This window comes from Eptatretus burgeri, chromosome 5 (assembly GCF_056783735.1).
Source record: "Eptatretus burgeri isolate ZD-2024b chromosome 5, Ebu_testis_v1, whole genome shotgun sequence".
NCBI classification, from domain to species: Eukaryota; Metazoa; Chordata; class Myxini; order Myxiniformes; family Myxinidae; genus Eptatretus; species Eptatretus burgeri.
The window spans coordinates 52,089,658-52,095,664 of record NC_140965.1 but is presented as its reverse complement, the minus strand read 5'-3'; the positions used below and the strand labels follow the sequence as shown (position 1 = coordinate 52,095,664).

Genomic DNA, 6,007 nt, shown 5'->3' with positions numbered 1-6,007 from the left:
AAATTTTACGACGTATGCCGGCGTATGCCTCACACGTTCCGCTAGGCTGGCCATAAGTTGTAGGCACGATATGCGATCGTTGACACACGTCGACACACGTTACTTGTAAGTTACTCATAAGTCGAAACAATTCGAGGTAATGTTTAGCGTACCCGAAACTTACTTATAACCAATGAGTAACGTTTTGTAAGCACGCTACACGAACGTTGTTCACACTTCGCAACACGTTACTTGAAAAAGACGTAGACGTATTTGACGTCTTCAGGACGACAACAGAACTTAATGAACGCGTTTCTAATTTACAGATACCGTATAATGGCGTATTGGCAGCGATTAGGGGAATTGGTATATAAAAAGGGGCTTCGTAGGAGGAACCCGTCTTTTTTTTAGACTTCGTGGTGAGTACATGTCCATGTCATTCCGAGAGATGGAGGATAGGGCAAGGTTGAAACTATAATACCTACCTGTCCTCGAACATCAACATGACCTCATCGAGTTGACACTGCACCAGTTGTGTGCCAATAGAGCCAGCAGAAGAAGACGTGAACGGAGGAGAAGGAACTGGGTCAGACCATGGATCGGGAGGTGACGCCATTACGGCATATATGACCAGCTCATGGTGGAACTCCGGAATGAGGAAAATGCATCCTTCATCAACTTCCTGTGAATGCCCCCAGCGATGTTCGACGAGTTGCTAGCCAGAGTGGGTCCAAGGATAACCAAGCATTATTATTAAATCATTTCAATATTCCAGTGGAAGCGATTTAACTCGTTAAAATGGAAACGATTTCAATTGCCGAGCACCAGTGTCCAAAAACAAGAGGCGAGTGACAGCCATTTATTAAAAGTGAAGTTGCAGCCTATCGTCCGTTTGCCACCTGTATATGTTCTGTACTCAACCTTGTTGTAATGAGAAGTGTATTGTTTTTTGATGGTTTCGTACTCACATGGGTCAATAGAGAAAATTTGGCTTGGTTACCGGAGCAGCAACCTTGGGGAACTCCGCTAATTTGCATAAATCCAAGATGGCCAACATGGACGGGGGTGGAATATAAGTTTTCAACCAATTAACTTACGATCACACATGATACCTCTTTTCCGTATAATTTTGACCTGAGGAATCGATTTCTGAGGTCACTTTTGTGATTTGGGGTCAAATTCAGGGTCAAAGGTCAAGTTCAAGGTCATTTTTGCCAAAAATGAAATAATATAGTTGTAATAAAATTTTCAGAGCGATGGTGGTCAAGCGTTTATTCATTAATGGCGATCACTCCCATTCATCATCAGAGCCGAATGCAAGATCAAGATGTTCAGTTTCGTCGTCACCTTCCACATCTGCTTCTCCTTCCTCTTCCACTTCATCTTGGTCTTCGTCTCCTGTCTTGAACGGGTTGAAGCAGGCATCACTACAAACACAAGCGCAGTACACAGTGCATGATATCTTTCCATGGTGACAGCTGCAACGTTCAGTGCTGCACACCTTCACCGCCGCCTTACAGCTGCACCGCACTACATCCATAAGATCTTGGGGTCCTGGGGGCTGATTGGGGGTTGCTGGTACTGGGGTGCCATCTTTTATTTCCCACCCATACTTCGTGATGTCAAGTTCAGGTGGAGCCTGCTGGTCAGCAGATTTTGCGAGTATGGTCTGCATCCCTGGCTTAGCGCGGCCATACTCCAGCATACCTGCGGGATGAGGTTGCTGGAATTCATGTGAGACGACATGGGTAGTGTGTCGACCATTAGGTGTGAATACCTGGAGATTGAAGTTGTCAAACCATGTGAAGATGACGCCGACAGTTCTACACAACCCCTTGAACTGGTGGAGAACCTGTGCATTGTCACCTAGTGGACGAGCGGCCAATTTTCAGAATCTCAGGGCCTCATCGTACGAGGTTGTGAAGCCATGCTCATGAAGGAGTTTGAGAAGTTCGGAACTGCCATGCCGGTGCAACAGTTTGACGGCCAGTCCTAATTTTGTCTGATTTCTGGTTCCTGTAATGTGACTCTGAATTGACTGGCTCAGGCTCAGAGATTTCTTGGTCACTTTACCACCAGAGACCAGGTCCGAAACAAACTTCAACAAACTTGGGCTGGTCGCCTTGATTGTGTTGGCCTGTGTAAACTCTGATAGGTCGTAATTGGCACTGTTGTACTTGACCGACCGTGCCTCATGCTTGACCTGCCTCACCACGGAAGCAATGTTCCTCTCATCCGTATCGTCTACCTTAACTATCTTGAGACTTTTAGCAACGGACTCACGGAAACCAACAATGGTAGCACAGCCATCTACCTGAACAACGATAACATCCTTACTCATGCAGTCAGTCAACTTGCTAAACATGTCACATCGAGCGAGCTTGCCACCTCAATCCGACTACAGGGAATGCAGTTCAACACTTCCATATTCTGGACCTGTTGGTTCATGTACTCGATGACTTCCTTCAGAGCATTTTCATCTGCACTACCAGTTGGCAAATCAGCATATGTGGGGACTTTCGTGAAACTGTTACAGCAGCGGACGTAGTACTTGCACTCAGCAGAAGGTAGATCAGAAACAAAAGCAAGGTGCAACTTGACCCTTCTCGTGACATCATCATTACGCTGCTCAGCAACATCAAGGAGCATATCTTTCATAGTTGGCAGTGGGTTGTGTTCTGTGTCAAAACGTTCTTTGGTCATACACTCACGAATGCGGTCCCATCTTTCTGGGTGTCTATCATCAATGGGTAAACATTCCTCGCTACAGAACATACAATCACGTTTGTACTCTAAACACACCTTTGTCAGCTACCTTAGTATGAGACCTTGTAGTTGTCCTTACACCCTCATCTTCAGCCTTTCTTTTCTGTGACTTTCTCACTCTCTCAATTTTCTCTTTTGATGTACAAGTACAGTAGAAACCTTTGTGGCAGGCGATGCTTGCCGCATCTCCAACAACATCAATAATGTTCTGGAGCTTAGCCTGCAGGTCTCCATCTCCACGGGATTTGGCACACGAGATGAACTTCTTGATCCCGATCTCAGTGAATTTCGTTTCTTCTCCACCTCCGTGACACACCGGTAGAAGACACCTTGAGTCAGCCATCATACGTTTCTCTGAAAAGAAGAAGAGGTGAGATTAGAATCAATGGGATCGTTCATCAACTATCGAAGAGGAGTGATCTGCAGTTGATGCAGGGGTCAAAAAGTTTTAAACCCCTCAATAGTCCAAAAATGACATTGAACTTGACCTTTGACCCTGAATTTGACCCCGAACCACACAACTGACCTCAGAAATCGATTCCTCACCTCAAAATTATATGGAAAAAATGTATCACACGTGATTGTAGGTTGATTGGTTGAAAAGTTATTTTCCACCTCTGTCCACGGGAGCCATCTTGGATCTATGCAAATTATCGGAGTTCCCCAAGATTGCCACTCCGGCAACCAAGCTAAATTTTTTCTATAGACCCATGCAAGTACAAAACCATCAAAAAACAATACACTTCTCGCAACAACAAGGTACTCAACCTGGCAACTGGACTACTCTGAATAGAAAACCTCACATAATCTCGACGATACGCTGCCACGCTATGCATACGTTAGACTATCGTTGGGCAAAGGTTGTGGACGCCTAAAACACGCTAATCAATCGTTGGTATAACTTATGTATAAGTTATCGAAGCGTTCTGTGTTCATTACTAGTACATTATGCATTTGTCCACGTCGTTTTGAATACTTTTAAAACTGAAACAAAAAATAGTTCATCGTGGGAATGAGAAAAAAAAATAAGCCCAAAAGAACATCGAACAATGGTGCAAAGTAGTCTCCTATTCGTGGACGCAACGAGGATCCATCATCACCCACACCCTCCCCATCACGCTCACCTACTACTACTGACATGGACATACTACTACTACCAATACTACTACAACTACTACGACTACTACTGACATGCTCACCTACCATTACTACTACTACTACTACTACTACTACCACTACGACTACTGACACACTCACCTACTACTAATACTACTACTACTACTACTACTACTGGCACGCTCACCTACTGCTACTACCACTACTATTACTACTACTACTACTGACACGCTCACCTACTACTACTACTACTACTACTACTACTACTGATACTGCTGACATTGACATCTACTCAACATGGAGTCTGGAACACTGACGGGTTCATCCTGTGAAGCCCATTTGTATATACCAATTCGCCTAAACGCTGCCAATACGCCATTATACGGTAGCTATAAGTTAGAAACACATTCAGTAAGTTCTGTGGTCGTCCGGAAGACGTCAATCAAATTTGTCTACATACGACAACGTTACACATAGGTTCAAAGCACGCTACTCATAGGTTCAAAGCACGTTACTCATAGGTTAAAAATTAAGTTTCGGGTATGCTAAACATTACCTCGACGTGTTTCGACTTATGAGTAACTTACAAGTAAAGTGTGTCCGACGTGTGTCAACGATCGCGGAGCGTGCCGAGAACTTATGCCAGCATATGCGGAACTTGTGAGCCATACGTCGAGTACGTCGTAAAATTTTCAGCATGCTTGAAATTTCACGATGTACAAGACGTACCACGGAATATGACAGCGTACTTCCTCGTTTTTCAGCGTGCTCCTAACGTATACACAACTTACCCATACCGTATTCGACGTGTGCCAGCTTGGTTCGGCAAATTTTTCATAGGTCGGCATACGCTGGCTAAATCGTCAAGGTGTGACTGCGATGTTGACACTTCCAATTTTCAGGCGGTTATGATTTAAATCGGCGAGCGGCAGGTTTTTAACAGAGAACGACACGAGTTCGTCGGCGATACGTGCAGCGCACTATGACTAAGTTGAACTATCGTTGGGCATAGGTTGTGAACGCCGACAACAGGCTAAGCATTCGTTGGTATAAGTTATCGAGAAGACAACGAAACGTTCTGTGCCGTTACTAATATGTTATGCATACGACCAACACGTTATAAATACGACCAAAACATTTTTAAAAACCTCAAAACTTCAGCGTACGCCAACGTTTTACATACATTTTTATACGTTGCCATTGCTGGCTAAAACGTCAAGGTGTGACAGCGCCTTCACCGTTGCTTCCTTCCTGATTCAACACCTGTTTGAAATATCCTTCCCACACCTTCAGTACTGACCCCCTCTCTGTCATGACCTCATGCCACCATCCTTAATCACCACCAACCTCCTCCCCCATTCATGTCCTCAACACCCCCCCCCCACCTATCCAATCCACCATACCTGGTTTCTATCCCTTGACGAAGCACCTTTTCCTGATGTCCTTGCATGCAAAACTCTGCAATTCCACTAAACGTCTCTCCGTACTTCTTCCATTCCTCCTCTAAACCTTCTGCTTCTTCGCCAAGTTGCTCATACGTAGCCATCAACCTCTCCTTGGACTCGAGGAGGACATTTCCCCTGAACTTCCCCAACCTAATATTCTTCCCACCCTTGCTTCTTCCTTTTCTCCATCCATACCACAGACACCAAAGGCTTGTGCTGGGTGGTAACATGCTCTCTGCCACTGCCTTACCATCCCTAACTCTCCACAATCCTCATCCCTGTCACGAGCAAATTTATATATCATCTTTCTCCCACCATCCTCTTACAACTTGTACTCCTCTTCCATATCATTCCTCGGCTTATCCACATCTCTCCTTGCTACTTTCTTCTTCTGCCCAAACAGGTGCAGCAACCCCGCATCTGGCTGCGCCCCCACCCCTCCACCCCCCTCCTGAATCCTTGATCTTCTCTTTCCTCTTCCAAACCTCCAATATTCTCTCTCCTCTTCCAAGCCTCCTTTTCACTAACTGCCTTCGCTACCTACTCCGTCCACCATACCTGGTTTCTATCCCTTGACGAAGCACCCATTCCTGATGTCCTTACACAAAAAACTTCTGCAATTCCCCTCCTCCATGCATTCGCACCCAACTGAATCCTCCACCTCACCTCCATACTTCTTCCATTCCTCCTACAAACCTTGT

General features: G+C 45.2%; 1 protein-coding gene across 1 annotated transcript in view; it reads left to right on the top strand.

Moving 5' to 3' along the window:
• Positions 1-6,007, top strand: part of LOC147026436 (receptor-type tyrosine-protein phosphatase mu-like) — a 458,466-nt gene that overhangs the window by 376,497 nt on the left and 75,962 nt on the right. The gene's annotated exons all lie outside the window — the stretch shown is intronic.